The sequence below is a fragment of the Pyxicephalus adspersus genome, chromosome 10 (assembly GCF_032062135.1).
Source record: "Pyxicephalus adspersus chromosome 10, UCB_Pads_2.0, whole genome shotgun sequence".
Lineage (NCBI taxonomy): Eukaryota > Metazoa > Chordata > Amphibia > Anura > Pyxicephalidae > Pyxicephalus > Pyxicephalus adspersus.
In genome coordinates this window covers 45,402,193-45,421,147 of record NC_092867.1, presented here as the reverse complement: position 1 = coordinate 45,421,147, position 18,955 = coordinate 45,402,193, and the positions used below count along the sequence as shown (strand labels likewise).

Sequence of the window (18,955 nt, the reverse complement as noted above, 5' to 3'; positions counted from 1 at the left end):
GGGGGCTTAGTGGCCAGCACACTCTTGCCTTGCCTCTTGTAGCATTTGAGTCCTAGATTTGATTCTTGGCCAGGACACTATCTGCATGAGGTTTGTATGTTCTCCCCCATGTTTCCATGGGAAATTAGAATTGTGAGCCTCTTTATTGGGACTGGTATTGATGTGACTATGGACTTTGCAAAGTGTTATGTAATAGGTCAGCCTTTCTCAATATTTTTATAACTTTCAGGCCTTCTGGGATCCCCTACTATAATTAGGGGATTATATCCATATTATATAATAATATCTATAACTGACACTCAATAGAAAGAATGCCTCTTCCATTGCTGGCCAGTGGGAAGAATGTCACCAAAAGGTCATTGGTGTCACTTAAACTGCCCTGAGAGGCACAAATTGTTCAAAGTGGATCTATCATATTTTTATCATTATATAAAAGGGCAGCTAACCTCCACCCTTCCATCTAGACTGATTGGGAAACCCGGGGCTTTGGGATAAGGGCTGCTCTTTTAGCTCAATGTAAACAAAAAGTGCCTATTTCACACATACACAGTGAGATCTACAAAAAAAAAACTCTTTTTTTTTTTTACAGAGGAGGAAATATTGATGTAAGAAGAACCTGGAAGAGAATGTCAGAAGGTGCTGGCGTCTGCCGGTTACTCTGCACTGGAAAAAAGAAGAAATCAAGCGTCCGACTGCTTGAAATCATAATGCAAAGGGATCGAGGGCTCTTCAAAAGTAAAGGTAAGGTAATTTTTAATAAAAGTTCTGCATTATGAAACCCCTAGCTACCTCTGGAAGGTTCAACAATAGCCTGGTTGGGAAACACTGAGATCAATATTAAGAACATTGCGTGCTCTCTTTCTGGCTCTTTTCTCTCTCTCTCAATATTAATATATATATCTTATATATCTAATGTCATATTGTATCTAGCATAGACATATTTCAGTAGTCCAAACAACATGAATGTAACTTTGTTTTGGCACTAATTTCACATGTAAACATGCCTGCCTTGTTAAAGATAGTACAATTAAACTTCACTACCAGATAATTAAGAATGCCACTTTCTTTCTCTATGGTACTACTGATTCCCTCTATGAACACTGTGATGATGACTCATACATTACCTTTTCATTTAAAGAATATTGTTAATGCTTACAGCACGAAGACACAATACTAAGGAGAAATGAATGACTACATATCAAGAGAAACAAAAATGGGAGTACAACCTATTAAAATATATTCTTACATTTTGTATTGATTTCCAAAACAGGGTCACAAAATTGTTTTATTAAGGACTTTCAACATTTTAAATATATGAATATCTCATTTATTTTTTTGACATGTAAAAAGATATTTAAATACTAAGTCTAGGAACATGACTTGCGAACAAAAAGTGATATGATTATGACAATCATGCTTAAAATTAAGGATTTCTGAAAATTTCAGATATGCCATATAGGTCATCATTGCTTGAGCTAGCCATAGATGGCAATTTTCTGGAATTCTGTAGCATGGCCAGTAAAGGCACATATAGGAGTGTGCTACCTAAGCAAATACAATGTGAAAGAAACACAGCTAGGTAATGAAGCCATTCTATTATTATTATTATTATTTTTATTATTAATAATAAACAGGATTTATATAGCGCCAACATATTACGCAGCGCTGTACATTAAATAGGGATTGCAAATGACAGACTAAGAAAGACAGTGATACAGGAGGAGAGGACCCTCCCCCGAAGAGCTTACAATCTAGTAGGTGGGGGAATTTCACACACAATAGGATGGGAGATATGTAGTGGTGGGAAGTAGTGGTGGTTTCAATTGACAGAAAAAGACGGGTAGGCAAGTTTGAAAAAATGGGATTTGAGCGCCTTTTTTAAATGAGCAGAAAGTATGAGCAAGCCGAATAGGACAAGGAATAGGACAAGGACCATTCCAGAGAGTTGGGGCAACTCTAGAGAAGTCTTGTAACCGTGTGTGTGATGAGGTTATGAGTGAGGAAGTCATTAGTAGGTCATTGGAGGAGCGGAGAGAGCGGCAGGGGGAGTATTTTTTAACCATGTCAGAAATGTAAGTGGGACAATAACTATGTAGGGATTTGAAGGCAAAGCACAGGAGCTTACATTTGATTCTAAGGTGAAATGGAAGCCAATGGAGAGAACTACAAAGAGATGCAGCGGAAGAGGAGCGGAGGGAAGGATGGATGAGTCTGGCTGCAGGATTTACTGTTCACTCGAGAAGCAATGTGTAAAAACTATGCTATGCTATCTAAACTGCTTCTTAACAGCTGCATAATCACTTGAATCACTTAAAACTCTTTTTGCCTGGCTTTTTCCAAATGTTATCTGTTAGATTTTCAGAGGTCCTGTATTTGATGCCTAATTCACCAGTGGTAAACAGCCCTTTAGATTTATCTTCAAGTTCCTCCTACACATCACAAGCTACTAAGTCAGTCAGTGGCAGCAGATGTCAAAAGAAAAAATAGAAATGCCAGCCATGGTTCTTTATGACTTGTCTAAGAGTATCAGTAAAGTTCTGTTGGCATATTTTCGCAATGGCAGTCCACAGCTAGGAACAGGAATGTACAACTGATACGATTATGGCATCAGTAAAACAAAGCTTAGTCTGCCTATCACTTCCAATGACAAGAGACTGAAAGATGCATGACTGATCGCCGTTCTGCTCTATGGAGAGGGAAGGACCCATGAATGACGTTGGACAAGCACTGTACACGCGTCCGATTCACATATCAGTTCTGAAGCGATAATCAGACAAGAATCAAAAAAGGTAAAGCCGAGACATTATTGTATTCCTAAGCCTACCTCTTTTCTTCTAGATATTGTTTCAGCATTATTTATTTTTTACCTTGTTTTTTTGGGTTGGTTTAATAAAGCTCTACATCAGGGGTAGGCAAACTCCGGCCTTTAGGCCAGATACGATCTAGCCAGTAGTCTGTTCCATCCTAACCCCCCCCCCCGGCTGATCCGGCTTAATCCTGGCTGGCAGGGGTCGGCAGCCAGCGGCTCCAGAGCTGCATGCGGCTCTTAAGTCTCCTTGTTATGCCTCCCTTCCCTATTTATCGTGGCCGGCATTAACACTTCTGCCGCCGGGGTCAGGACATTCCCTCTCCTTCGTATGCATTGCGGAGGAAAGGGATTTTCCTTCAGAGGCGTTCCCTCTTCTCCATATGCATTGCTGAGGAAAGTAATTTCCCTTCAGGGGTGTTCCTGGTGGGGGCGGAGCCATCAGCTCGGGACTCGAAAAAGAGTCCGGCCCAGTGTGCCTTCCTGACCTCCTAAAATGGCCTAGTAGCCAACAAAAGTTTGCTGACCCCTGCTCTACATGAATGGAGAAGATAGACTGAATATTATGGGTGAACCAAAATCATTTGCTATTATTTGACAAATGTTTTCAATCCTGGACTAGATGCATTCCAGGTTTACCATATCACTCATGTTCTCCCATGATATTCTATCTTTTCCAGAGCTTTGATAAATCAGGTCCAATGTGTTGTAAACTCAAACAGGAAGCTTCTGGCAGATCAATTCATATTTAAAGGAATAAAATATGAGGGAATATATTTTTTTATAGTTTACTAGTGAGTATAGTGAATTGTGAACCAGAGAGAAAGGTTTTAAGGATCACAACACTTTTTATTTGATGTATTTATTTTTCATAATTAATTTTTGCAGTGTAGACAAATTGTCTCTCTGTAAGAAAAAAACATTTCAGAGCATGTAATACTGTTTTCATTGTAAGCCACCAATGTGATCTGCTAATGTAAATCATTGATTGGCATGTAACATAAGAAGAAATGCATATGATACTTCCGTCTACTATTATTATTCCTTTTCTCTTGGTAAATGCATTCAACACAGAATAACGATTTTTCAAACTAGTCAGTACTTCAATATAGCTTTGTTTTTAAATGTATTTTAAAAATACAATAAATAACCTTCCTACATAGCCCTTTGTGTGATAATGGTATGAGGCTTAAAGTGCATTTCCAGCAAACAGCAAAATATACAATTAAAGCACGTCTATGTAAATTGTTACTCCTATCTTGTGGAATCAAGAGACATAGAGATCAGTGCTATACTATTTGAGTTACTCCCCTAAATTAACATCATCATCATTCCTGTGACGTCCCTACTTTACTCCTTTCCAAACCCTACCTTTTCCAACCCTCTCAATTAATGCTTGCTAGAATGCTGGGACTAATAGGATAAATTAGCATAAATTATCATAGAAAGTTATTATGGTTCTCAACTAAAACTTTATAAAGCATCATGACTGAGGTAGCTCAGAGGTATGCAAACAAGTGCTAGGTGGCCAACTTTAGCATCTCACCTATTGCTTTCCCAAATGGTCAATGGTCACATGGCCATAGGTTTAATAAATTACCATACCAAAACAATAAATACCAATAATAGGAGAATATAATAAATAACATCAACATAACAATACCCTCATATCAGACACTATACTCTAACACAACGAAAGGGTCCCAGAAGGCATTACCGGCATCTGCCACATCTTGGTACCAGCAACTGCATGGATTATACCTCTGGAATTATATCAGTTAACAACCCACTATCCTGATGCATAACTTTTTGGTCACTGCTTTTCTGACTGATTTCACCTGACTTAGAAAATCGAAGGTCAGTCCTCAAGGACCCTAAACTACGTTCTTGTCCTCATGTATCTCCCCTTTGACCTAACTTTCCTTCCCCCACATTTCCTATTCCTGAACTCCCACCCACAACTCCCCCTCATTCTGAGCTTGAACATAACCTTATCCCAAAAATACAGTGTACTTATACCCTAACCAGTCTGCCCCCCCCCCTTATTTCTAGGTATACAGGTCTGATTTCTATGCTTTTCTTTCTTCCAACACCAGGCTTACCTTGGCGCACGTGACCGGGTGACAAAAAAAAAGGACAATTCATAGACAGGGCTTCAGCAGCATATGCATGACAAATTACTGTTTAAATGAAAGCTGTTGAAAGATTCAAGATGACTTACTTAAGTGCTTTGTATGTGTATGGAATGAGTTGTCAGAATAAATTTCTTCACAATGCTTATAAAGAGATGATTTGGGGCTTTGTTTAAAGTGTTTTTAGTGCCAATTCAGAATACCTACCTTTATTATTTGTAATTAATTTTGCTAATGTTTAGGGCTATGCAAGACATCCTGATGATCCTGATGACAACAACTTGCAAGAGGAAAAATTATCCATGGTACGAAAACTTCCCTAGTTCTAGAAATTGCTGTCTTGTTGGCAGTAAAAATTGCAGAATCTCCTTTTCAATGAGAGAACAAAATCTTGTTGGTCTGATTAGCAAGGAAGAAACTGGAACTAATAAATTGGCTCTTAGTGATCCTGTTGCCGAATATTGTCAGTGTCGGATTACATGTATCACATAACCCTTAGTTTAAAAATAAATAAAAAACATCCAATAATCTACATTTCACCAAATAAATTATTCTTGGCACTATCCTATTTCTTAAGTTGTATAACTTTTTTTTAACCTCTGCATTTAACACCATTTTTTAATAATATTTCTCATCACAACTTTATCCTACCCCAAAACATTCTAGTGTAAGCTTGTCAAAACTGACATTATAAAAAGAATTTTATAAACTTAGCTTAAAAAAACTATTTTGAGAATGATTTGAAATTTCAGACAGTAAGCAATATTATAATAATAAATACGCTAAAACAAAATAACACATTATATTAAACAGATAATATTTTAGGACCCGTAAAATTATACCAAGCTTTAACTATAATAAAAGGTATGAATCTAATATTCGGCGTACATTTTTAGTTCCTATTTGCAGCAATCATAATTATGATCATATCATTGCATTCAAAACTGGCACACGGCATATTTACAACATTGTTCAAGTATAACAAATTATTGTTTACACTACAATGTTTTCTGCATCTATTATTCTATATAATTTGGGCTGCAAAAATTGCCAACCTTCGCTACCAACCAAAGTCACCCCTCAATTTCCGCTTTCATACTTGGCTGCAGGCCAGATCTCATCTGTAAGAAGCCAGAAACTATTCAGTCAGCGAACAGCAGGAATACAATGGAGAATGGAAACAAAAAAGAACTTGTGTGAGTGTAATTTCCAGAACACTCAGCGCTTGGACATGGTAAAGTGAATGCATAGCCTTTTTAAATCCCATTGGGATACGGATATGGGCATGGGGTGATCATATACTAAGAAACAGTGATGAAGTAGAGGTGACCTGTCATAGCAAGGAGCCTAAAGCTATGTACACACTTGCAATTATTGCATCGTCCATGCATCGTGAAGTCTTCAGTCGTTGGAAAGGATCGTAAAAGATCCTTTCCAACGATTAAAGACTGCACGATGCATGAACCAGTGTTGTACATACAGCACCGTTCTGCTCTATGTAGAGGGGAGGGGGAAAGGGACGGAGCGACAGTCTGCTGCACGCTTACCCCCTACCCTTGCATTAGGATCGTACATCATCCGTGGATTCGCCAAGACCATCGTTCAAGGGATGGACGACGGGTGCTGTACACGCCAGATTCTCGTCCGATATCGGCCCTGAGCCGATTATCTTGCGAGAACCATTGGACGTGTGTACCCAGCTTAAGGTTTCCCTGGTATCTATCTTGGAGGACAAATAGAGATAGTAAATGTAGAAAACAATGAACCTGGAAGTTTACTATTTTTTTTTATTAAAGTGTAACTGTTTAGTTTCAGTTAAAGTAGGATAGGGATAAATATTTGGATTTGTATCATGTGAAGGAGATTTATCTTCAAAATTCCTCTTTTTTAGTAGCTTAAGTAGCTTGTAAGGCTTTTTATTCCCTGTTCGGGAATAAAAAGCTTTAAAATACATGGACCTGGAAGGTTGCTCACCAGGGAATGTTTTAGAAAATGTCTGATTCACCCCAAAGAGTTAGCTTTTTTTTTTTTTTGCATGGATGACATGACTGTGCCTTACAACCAGAGGTGGGAGCTCGAAATCCTGCCAGGATGCTCTTTAGTCCATTGCAATATAATAGACTCCCCGAGGAAGTAGTTTCAGCAATTACATTAGATTGCTTTAAGAAAAGCTAGATGCTTTTCTAGAAGCACAAAACCACAAATTGTGCCAGGTTTTTTTTTGCCTTCCTCTGGATCAACTATGTCCATAGGATTTTTTTTTATCTGGGATATGTTTATTTCCATAGTGGTTGAACTTGATGGACTTATGTCTTTTTTTCAACCTGACCCACTATGTAACGTTGTAACTGTATGGCAAGAGGTGCATTCCCACAAGATTTTAAACTTCTGGCTTTAGCCTGGTGATATTGCTCATACCAACCAGAAGTATCCTAGTCTAGGTAAGTGTTTTCTTTTTCTTTTTCTTTGGGGGGATCCTTCTGTTTACCATTGACCATTTGTGTTGGTGGAAAGCTGGGTGAAGAAAGAAGACTGTTCTTTTGTCTTGAAAAGTCCCGTTTATTACATCTTATAATATAATATTATCTGTAATATTTGTAAAATATTGTCATATGTGAGGTTTCGTCTTATTATGCACAATAATTACCAAGCAATATCAGCAGAAAAGCTCATGCTGTAACCTAATACTAAAGGACGTCATGGTTTATGTTTATTTTTTTGCTTCCCTTCTTCCAGGAAGTAACACAGTATTTCTCTTTTCTACCGTTGTGCAAATCATTTTAAATAGATTTTGAAGCATAATAAGCTTATCATATACACATTACATGATGTACACATTTAGACATGCTTTGTTGCTATAAAGCTGGCTCAGTAGGTTAAACCTATGGTTTAGTGTTTAATGTGCATTGTTTTATGCTGTATATGTGTATTGCAGTGCACTGCCATTTAGAATTGTTGGACTTCAACAGTATAGCAATGCACATGTCTTTCCACATGGCACAAAGCATACATGCAAACACAATGTGATTTTGTTGAGTCATGTTGCCCCAATATAATGTAATTTCATCTTTTTGAACTAATTAGCTTTCATGCCTGCTGCTGTTAAAATCACCAACACATTGGGACATGCCTATTCTCACCAGCTTTTAACTTTATTGCCCATGAACTCCTGGTTGCGTGTGTGATCATGTAATCACGTTAAAAAAAAATGATGCCTCTGATCAAATCTGGTCTGCAATTTCAGGTGTAGTAGAGCTCAGCCTATCCGGCTACCAGATGACCGCTCTCATCATCCAGCAGCCTTCTATACCTGTCAATGACCGATATAATAATACCAGATCAAATTCCAATGTGAGGTCGAACTTCAAAAAATTACATACCACCTTTTCTCAACAAATACAACAAACTTTAAAGGCACATATATTCATAGTATTTTTACTTATATATTATATTATATAAAAACATAATTTATTAACATTTTTAAGAAAAATAACATTTCAAAGAATAATTTAGTTGCATCCTTTTCAGTTGCATCCCTCTTTCTTTTGTCGTTTTGCAGATATTTCTTCTAAAATTTCAACTAAAAAAAAACGGTTATCCATTACTATAAATTTTTTTGACATTAAACTTATACACACAATAATGTTTTCATTTACAATATCTGCTGAGGTTCTTCCAAAAATATAGAAATTTTGCCTTCTAAGTCAGACAAGAAGATTAGCAACAACAGCAGCTAGCAACCCAGATATTATTGGTTGCACCTTCAATTGTTTTTATTGAACCTAAGAATTACATGATTAGTTGGGTAAATAATTTCACATATTTTTGGACCATCCACACCCTTCAATTTATCACATTTATGATCATGATTATTTGTTTAATAAAATATTTAAGTGTATGATTTACTAATTGTTAGTAAAAAAATAGTGCTGTGTATAAAATAATTGTGTATTACAGGATGTACATGTAGTTCTTGTATGTAATATATTCAATTGGTGAAAAGATACAGAAAATATACATTTTGTTTTATTTTTCTTGTTGCTGAATATGACAGAGCCTCACATTAGTAGGGGGATAGAAAATTTTATTTTGCAGTATATTAAGGTTTTAAAGATTATATAATGTGTTATTGCTGAGTTATTGTCAGTGATATATTGTGCTTTTGTATTCTTTACACTAGTTGCTGGTTGGTGAAATTTGATATTACAGCATGAGTTACCTAACTTGCTGTAATAATATGAGACAGTGTAAATGTGCTGTTGTAGTGACATATGAGCTATGCCATATTAAGGTAAATTAATTTATGGATGATTTATTTTTACCTCTATTAGCTATTTAATCTCCCAATAATTTTGTTTGATGTCAAAAATGCTTTCTTCCAAAACAAAAATAATAAATATATATATATATTTTTTTATATATATATATATATATATGTGTATATATATATAATACTTATAATATCATGAGCCATGTAGAAAGCTGAAATCACTGGCATATATTTAGAAGCAAAGAAAAGACGTCAGATTAGATTAAGTAACAAAATACCTAATAATATTGATATGTTGGTCTGTTGGAAAACTGCTGCAACCAAAAGCACAAAGCAATTTGTTCTTCCTTGGACGTGTACAGTTTTAAATATCATGTATTATTTTTAAACAATAAAACTGTAGAGCAAAATATCCAGTGTAATACAATTTTAAAAATGGAAGGGGAAAAAAGACTTCTGCAGAAAGACAATATGCAATTTTTAGGTGTACCTGCCATTCACTATTACAACGACTTGTAATACAAACATATCTCAAACAGAGGTAAAAAATAAAAATAAATTTTAACAAAACATACACTTAGATATTATTTTCTCTTCTCCTTCTAAGGCTTTCGTCTAAGAAAAGCCTTAGACACAACTCACAGGCAAGGTGCATGTCCTATAGTGAGAAGGATATAGCTCATAACAATACATTTTTGATTGCACCCATTACCATGAATAAATTAACAGCTACTGAAAACCAATATTCTGACTTAACCACCTGAGCGTTACACTGAGGTCTAGATTTCTGTACCCAAAGTGTTTTTCATGAAATTTTTTTTTTAAATTGTAGACCTGTAACTTACAGAAATATGTCCGAACAAGGGTCTAGTAGATATTATGAATATAAAAAATGTTTGAAACACACAATCATGTAAAAAAAAAAATTAATTTTAATAAAATTAAAGGAAAAACAAGAGATGTTCTTGATTGAGCTTTGTGATAAATGAGCCATTTCTTTTCTTCCTAACATTGTTGATGAGAGCCCTGGGCAGCCAGAGGTGTTTGTCACATGGAAAGATTTACTAACCCTACGCAAAAGACTGAAGCATCAGCAGTATTGTGTATTGCTGTCCCCATTGGGCAAGTATGATAGTGGGTTCTGGTACTGGGACAAATAATGTAATTTACGCAAGTATCCCTCCGGTAGTCATTTTTAGTGATAAATCTGCCAACTGATAAACAGCTTAACCTGTAGCTTCCAAACTGATTTTTAATGTAGGCTCAGTGAAAGATCTCTTTGGTCAGCTATAAGACATTAGTAAATATGTGTATATTAGAATATACATGCATCAGGCCTAATATAAAAAGGAGTGATTTGCATATCCAAACCAAATCACTACTGGATCCACCAACAGGATTTACCAAGGGAATGGCAACTAACTGTGCTTTGGCCTGGGTAGAGTCAACTGAAGGGTGGCACCCAATCCAGAAACAGCTAGGCAAACAGATCAATCTTGTGACAATGCCTGTAAAGTTTTAATACTGACATAATGTAGCAAAGCCAGTGGCATCAGTGCATTAAATAGAACCTTTGGCTGCTCATCGTAAGTAGTGTCATTGAGATTTAACACCAATGCCAATTTTAGTATCTTTGTAATGGAGAAGCTGTAAACATCAGTGCAGCTCATGGCTTTATTACTGAGAAACAAGCAGGTTTTGCAGTAGGTTTTATATATAAGGGTAGCCTGTTCAATATGAATTGGGACCAGGGCATCTTAACACACATAAAATAGACACCTGGCTTCTCTGCAAGTAAGTTCCCATGTTGGTCCTTCCTCCCTAGTAGCCACCATTGAAATGACTAATGTTGGCAAAGCAAGAGAATTGTGGCCCCCAGTAAGTGTCTGGGCATTGTGACTAACTGCTAGACCAAAGCACTGTTACAAGGAAGCAGGTTCTTGTACCTCCATACCAAGAAGTATATAGGGGTTTGAAGGGGCCCTTTGCAAACACAGTGTCCATTTTCAATACGTGATCAAGGTGATGGCATCTTTATAAATGCCAGGTTAGGAAACAATTACTGGCACAACAAAGTATGTCTCCAAAGAAGCTAAAGAACTGTCTCACCATCTACGCAAACCCTCAGATTGTTTTGTCTGCAGTCAGCAAGAATAATGTATCCTTCAATGCATCACAAATCATATATTTCCCTCACGAAAACAAATTTATCATACAATTAACTGGATAACTGATAGCTTTACTGAATGATACTAGCCACCAAAATTCTCTTTCTGTATTATTTTCAGCATAATGCCCATTTTTGCTTTGGATTTTATCCAGCAGTGTGCAGAGGTAGTAGTGTCTAGATCACTCGAAAAAAAAAAAAAAAAGCTGCATAATGTCTCTGAATAATCCCCATTATGTTTTACTGGAGCCTCTCGGACTGCTGCTGAAAAATAATTGTGGCCGCCACAGAAGAATTATACTCCTTTTAATGTCATTAAAATGAATTTGCGTTTTTTTTTTTTTTTTTGCAGTTTTCTGGGAAAATGATTAATACAGGTTGCACTGTAATAGCTGAGCTAAGTGCTAATCATGACAACAATGATGTAGAAGAAAGCAGAGTTGGTGAGTCAGTTGTTGTAAGGATCTGACATTTTGCAAATTATCAGGCAATATTAGTGTTGGTTGATGTTTGCTGCTGTTTACAGAACAGATTTGACACCCTTTATTTAGCCTGTATGACAGCTAATTTTAGAATGAATAAACCAATAAATATTGTTCTAAAGGAGAACTCTGGGGGGTATGGTTTAATAGGCATAATAAAACAGAGACTTATAAATGCAGAGGGTAAAAACAACGCTGAGCAGGATAGGAAATTGTGTAGAGAAAACCCGAATTATTATAAACAGTGCTGTGGAATGCCCATGCAGATATATTAATATATAATGAGAATTGCACCCAGCACCCCATTTACAGAAGTGTTGGATGCAGCTACTATCCATACAGAGGTAGGACTGATACTGATTATGAATCCCAACATATAGAATCTGACGAACAGTACAGAATATGGTCCATGCATACAAAGTTAGAACAAAAACTACAAAGCATGTACCGCATAAAGCCATGTTTTTTTTTTACCTTTTTAACATTGGTGAACCCTTGAAATAACTGTCAGGTCTTAAGGAAAGCTCTTTTATAATTACCATATCCACAGCTCACAGTACATTAGTGCGATAGTCATTGGGAAAAATGACCGGCCAGTGTAACCAGTGTAGATAGGAACCCCTAGCAACCTCTGGAGAGCCCTGGTCAAGAAACAATGCTGTAGACATTGTGTTTTTTTATCACATTTACATACAATATCCTGGAATTATAGTAACTGTGTATAACAAAAGAAGTGTTACTATGCAATGTCCACATATAACTATAAAAGCGTACATTGGGATGGTGACAGGGTAGGGGATAGTAAAATGATTCAGTAGACTTTAGGATGTCCTGGTAGACTACTGAATGATAATGATTCAGTAGACTTTAGGATGTCCTGGTTGATAAAGGAGGTCATGGGTTTGGCGTGGGACAATATTAAGCACCAATTGAAATGTTGCTGTTTCCACATAGCACATAGACAATAAGGGAGTTTCCAAGGCAAGGGTATGGAAAGAGTTGTTGGAGTATAGAAACAGGCCAAGAATTCTTCCACAAAATTGAAGAAGTCAGGAGGCTCCTGCTAATGATGTCTCCTTTTGACTCTATAGGAAAAGGCAGTGTTCATATTTCACCAAAATTGGGCACCTACTACAATAGACCACATAAGTGAAAATATTACTGTAATAAAGAGGTCATGTGCTAAAAACACAATACCAAATGTGTGGTTGAAAGCTCCCTTGTTGTTGTGAACATTTAGCTTAGCAAGAACACAGTATTTAAAATGTAAATGCAGCCAAAACACTACTTTTAGTTGCAGGGTCAGAGTTTTGAACCCCTTCTAGGTATCTATGGACCTATTTAGATGGTTTGCCATCGGCCTGGACCCACAGACAACATTGATAACATCAACCAGTATGCACAACCCTGATTATGAGCTTCTTACTTGGTCTTCGTTTGTCTGATAATCGTTAAAAGGTCCACTCTACATGTAACTTTTTTTTAAAAATGTATTAGTCCTTTAAAATTGGTCAATCCAATAGAGGAAGGGTAATGTCTCTGATGGCATGATATTAGATTTACAATATGCATAACTATTAAAAACGTATTGACCAATAAAGAAATGTGAGGAGGCTTGTGCTATAATGTTGGTGACATGTTGATAGAAAGTGCAAGAATGTGGTTACATATATCCAATATGGATTGGATACATATTTCCAAAAAATATGTATATCCAAAGTTTAAGCTAAAAATGTACTCTAAGACATAAAAGATAATTTTAACACAACTGTAACCCAGGCTTATTGTTTACTAATAAAGGGTTGACCTTTCTACCAGCATTAGACAAATCAGTCAATATATGGAAATGAAATGCTTTGTATTAAAGGTGGCAAGACATTGATCTTTAGAATCAGATGCTCATTACAATTATCCATTTGGCATGTATCCTTTTAGGAAATAAATATACAACATGACAGTTTATAAGGGAAGTATCAGCTGGCTTGTAGCTAGTGATTAATTCAGCAGTTGTAGGTGGCTTCATACCTGTTATTCTATGCTAATCATTTATTCTTTCTAAATAAACACAAGTGTGCACATTATGCGCTCCACCATGCAACTCATTTATTTCTCTTCTGCTTCAAGAACAGCACAAGTCAGCTTAATATAAAGACCAATTTTCATGGCAAACCAACTGTGGTAAAAACAATTGCACTGCATATTTCTTTAAGGCGTGTTCATTTATACAAGATTATAAGGAAAAAACCTGCCTGAATTTCTTAAGTTGCTCAATCTTAAAAGACTCTGGTATGATAACACTACCTTTTATTGGTCTGGAGGAAATCAAATTATCTATAGTAATTCTCTGTGTTTTTATTATAAAGTTTACTCATACTACAAACCAAAATTTGGGGATATCACGTTGTCCTTTCATTGAAGGTGACCACATCATGACCATTGTTATATGACCAAGCAACATTTAGGTTTTGATGGTATGCATAATAAAATGGTGGGGGGGGGCACCATATTAGCAATATATCCTTTGTTTTTAGGATGACAGAGTCAAATAACTTCTTAGCTCACACTATTTATGCCTTTGAAGTAGATTTAGATAAAGTTAGTTTATGTTATTGGATACAACATTTTGAGTCATTAATCATTGTCTTTTTTTCTAAATACTGTTTTTCACCATTTTTAATTTTTCACCATCAATAAGTTTGTCTACACTGGCTGCACATTGTTCTTCTTGATTTTGACAGCATTGGACCGTGCAATATGTGTCAGCATATGTTTGTAATTTCCACCAGGGGAATGAGAAAGGGGAACCCAAATAGTAAGTGGTTGACCCAATGTATTTTTTTGAGATTTGAAAACAACTTCCTTCGTATAGTTACATAGTAGGTTAGGTTGGAAAGACATACGTCCATCAAGTTCAACCACTAGGGAAGTAAAACATATCCCACATATAAAACACTATAAGGCATAGTTGGTCCAGAGGAAGGCAAAAAGACACCCTGGTACAATTTGCTTCAACAGGAGAAAAAAATTCCCTCCTGATTCCATGAAGCAATCAGATGTTCCCTGGATCAACAGTTCCTGTTATCTTTACTTTAAAGCCTTAATACCCAGTTATATTCTGTGCTTCTAGGAAATCACCTACTTTTTTCTTAAAGCAATCTACAGTAGTTGCTGAAACTATTTCCTGAGGCAGCCGATTCCACATTTTCACAGACCTTACAGTGAGGAATCCTTATCCAGGGATTAAACTTCTTTTTCTCCAGAGTGCCCTCTTGTTCTTTGTAATGATCTCAAGGTGAATAATTTGGAGCAGAGTTCTCTATATGTACCATTTATATATTTACCATATAAACTCAAGTATAAGTCGATCCGAGTAAAAGTCAAGGTACCTATTTTCACCTTGAGTATAAGACAAGGCTGGAAAATGCTGCAGCTACTGGCAAGTTTCAATATTCAAAATAAACACCAATAAAATTACATTGTTTGAGGCATCAATGGGGTGTATGTTTTAAGATATTTATTTCAATATTATTTCAAAGAAACTAAACTAGCCGTCACGCTATAGCGCTGATATATTACGCAACACTACTGTCCAAAGTCCATAATAATGGGACAAGCTGTCACTCAAATAGGCTCACAATCTAATGTCCCTACAATAGTCATATGTCATTGATACAGTTTAAGGTAAATTTTAGGGTGAAGCCAATTAACCTATTGACTATAAGACTAGGCCTTCCATAGCAAAAAAAAAAAAAACTTTACTTTTTTACTTATTTAGCCTATTCAGCGAAAAAAAGCTGTTAGCTTTCACCTCCCAACCCACCATTGTATATACCTGCATTTTGTTCACTCTTCTGCCCCTCCTTTTAGCAACAGGAACTAAAAAAGATACCCAGTACTTCCTGGTATCATGGAGCATGTGTTTCACCAATCACAACACATATATCTTAATGTAAAGGTCTGTGAATGGGTTGGTTTGTTCTGTCAGAACAAGACATAAATTCACTTTAGTTCTCCACCTAGTTGCTGTAAAGGCGAAGTAAAGTACGGTATATATGTATCATATATTTCTTATAAAAGTATACATGTGCTAAACAAAATAACTTTTCTTTTCAGCTCCATGTACTATACACTTTAACCTATCGTCATAAAAAAAACCCATCTAAAATGAGTTTGTCACCAGTATTTTTAGTTACAGACTGTCTGCACTTTTTGTTTTTTTTGCAATTTCATCTGCTGGATGATGATCGCACTCCACACTGCTCTCTGCACACACTACCGTAGGGACGCGGACACACTCCAAACCACGCCCCCCTCTGTTCCAGGCTTCCTACAGGGCGGTACAGGGTGCGGTATTGAAGTTCGCCCTGCAGCGACGTCACGCGGGTCCCGTGCTGAAGAAGCTGACGTGGCAAGGCAAGGTAAGTACACTGTATTTCTTTATTTCAGCAGCAATAGGACGGGCAAACGAAGGCCGCCCCCTCTTCCAGCACGGCTTCCCAGCAAGGTAATTCAGCTCTGTCACAGCACTGGGTCACCATGCCTTTTACATTGGGACAGATATATTCCCTATAGGGATTGGAAACGCTACAGTATTGTTTGATTGCCCATGTTGTTTGATTGCCATTTGTTTGTCCCATCATGAGGATCCTTTTTCACCAACCTTCCCTTTAGTCTACATGCCTACATGGATTGTGTATATTCTTTTAGCACCTTTTTACATTTAATATTAATAATATTATTATTGATGTTGTGTTTACCTGTGCCCAATCGTGTTTCTGTTCTTTCTTAGCTCTAATTTTCATCTGTCAAGAGTTGCAGTCATCCATCATCATGATGGTGTGGTTCTTCACACCATCAGTAAACTGTATGAATTCTGCTGACGTACAAAATGGCCTGTGGATTCAATAGATATGTGAATCTGTCAAGATACCAGTAATAAACTATGATTAGATGTTCATCCATGACCATGTTTCCTGACAGGAAGTCCCCCCAGTGATAAACAGAGGCAGGAACTTTTTCCTTATTGGAGTCTATAGAAAGACTGCCGTTTGAGACACTTGACACTGAGAACTTCTAAATCTAACCTCCCCAAAATAGCAGGCAGTATAACAACAATCAAAAATGTTAATAACAGGCTAAATGTGGAATGTCATATATAATTTGTAAAAAAAGAAAAAAGTTGATCTAAACACTTATACTTATAGATAGTTTGCAGTTATTTCTCTAAAGGACTGTGTATCGAAAACAGCTGGTATTTTTTATATTTAAGCCTTTTTTTAACTTAAAAACTGTTTTTGCATTTTTTCATCCTTTTTGTATCTCTTATGGTCTCCTTCAGCCAGTTTCTGTCCACATACACTTGATGCTGTATATAACTGCATATCATAGCTCAGTACAAGCTTCTTCATGGTAACCATGATGGACCATGACTGCCAATGTGTATGTTAGTGTGGTCACTTTCACATGGTTGTTTGTGAAAATGTAGGAGGACAGAATGTTGCCTAATTTGAGGTGTCTGAACAATAACCTTCATTTAAAAAGAAAAAACAAAATTATCCCAAACACTATCTTTGACTTTGCCTACCTGATATATAGCCATGGCCACAGTTGCTGAAGTGTGCCCAATTCTCCTCAATTCCTTGTCTAGGTTGGTGCTCTTGAATTTCCAGGTCCAAGTCCAGTCACACATCTAATGTATGCACTGCTACTGCTTAGAGTGGCTCATCATAGTTATCGCTTTTTAAACTCCATCCTAGTAATGTGACATAATGTGACTCCGGACTGATGAGGCATAGCCTAAAATGGTAGAAAGGTGCTGCATGTGTAACGTTCTCCTACATGGAGAGGCAGGACATGCAGTCTTCTCATAGAGGAGTGAGGCACAAAGACATTACAATTATTTGTCAGTTCAAAACATTTTAATCATTACTTTCTTTTTACAGCTAATGCTAAGTAGCTGAACATTAATAAAAATCATGACACATTAATTACCTTTACTAATAATCAGTGTCATTTATTTATTTTTAATTACTTAATCTTCCCCGTCTACTTGAATAGCAACTCCTAATTAGTTGGCGATTTCATTTAATTTGCCGAAATGAGGATACTTTCTAATATCTTCTTAATGAAGGAGGATGCATTTAAAGTGTGACAGTAAGCTACAAAAACTAAGACATTCACATGCACTTATCCTCGAATACCCTTTTTCCTTCTTTCCCTCCTACCATTGAGTTTGTTTGGATCATGTAAGCCCTTGAGCACTCTTCTGTATCAGGTCCCCTTTGATTCCATTCCTGAAACTAAAAGGTTGATATAGAAATATTACTTATTTTTGCCCAAGTTATAGTATGTGTACAATTTACATTTCTAAGGCTTAATGTATGTTTAAACTTGTTCTGTAACTGTTTCATATTTCTTGTTTACCTACTTGTATAAAAAAGGAAAATTAGGTACCTTAAAACAAAATTAATGTTAATCATAAATTGGTCTGTTTATAAAGTAGTGAATCTGACGTTCACTGAAACAAGAATTTTCTGGGTCCATGTGTTTCAATAGCAGTAACTGGTTCTTTACTAGGAAACGTTTCACCAAATGTCCTATTCTGTTTCATATATAGACCCGAAAGATTAGCCATTAGCTCATTTAATTGCTGGCTATAATTGCTGTGATATATTCTTTAAGAAATTATTTTTGTACCTTGTAGTGATGAAGACCAAACAATCTGAAACCAATATATGCAAGTGGTAGTAAATGACCACAATTTTAGGTTGTATCAATACACTAGTATATATATGTCTATACCAATGTTTCTCAACCTGGGTTCCTCCAGAAGGTGCTAGGGGTCCTTGAGCAATTTGTGCCTCCCAGGTCAGTTTAGGTGACCCAGATGATTTTTTTGGCTTTCTGTAAGGGTGACATTTTCTCACTGGCCAGTAAGAGCCATTCTTGTCACTGCCCTACACAGAAATTATAGTAAGAGTAATTATAGTTCCTTAGGAGTGGAAAGTTATTTCAAGGGTTCCCTCGTGTTTAAAAGGTAGAGCAAGGCTGATCTATAAATATGGAGCCATTCTGATCCAGGGTTCAACCCTAAGATTT

General features: G+C 36.5%; 1 protein-coding gene and 1 long non-coding RNA gene across 3 annotated transcripts in view; one reads left to right on the top strand and one right to left on the bottom strand.

The window, feature by feature from the left end:
* The window catches only part of LOC140338826 (uncharacterized), a 90,956-nt gene extending 90,244 nt beyond the window's left edge, over nt 1–712 (top strand). Inside the window, exon 3 of the long non-coding RNA XR_011922332.1 lies at nt 590–712. This is a non-coding gene — a long non-coding RNA (uncharacterized lncRNA). The remainder of the gene's footprint in view (nt 1–589) is intronic.
* Nucleotides 1–18,955, bottom strand: part of NRG3 (neuregulin 3) — a 432,966-nt gene that overhangs the window by 392,098 nt on the left and 21,913 nt on the right. The window lies entirely within an intron of this gene.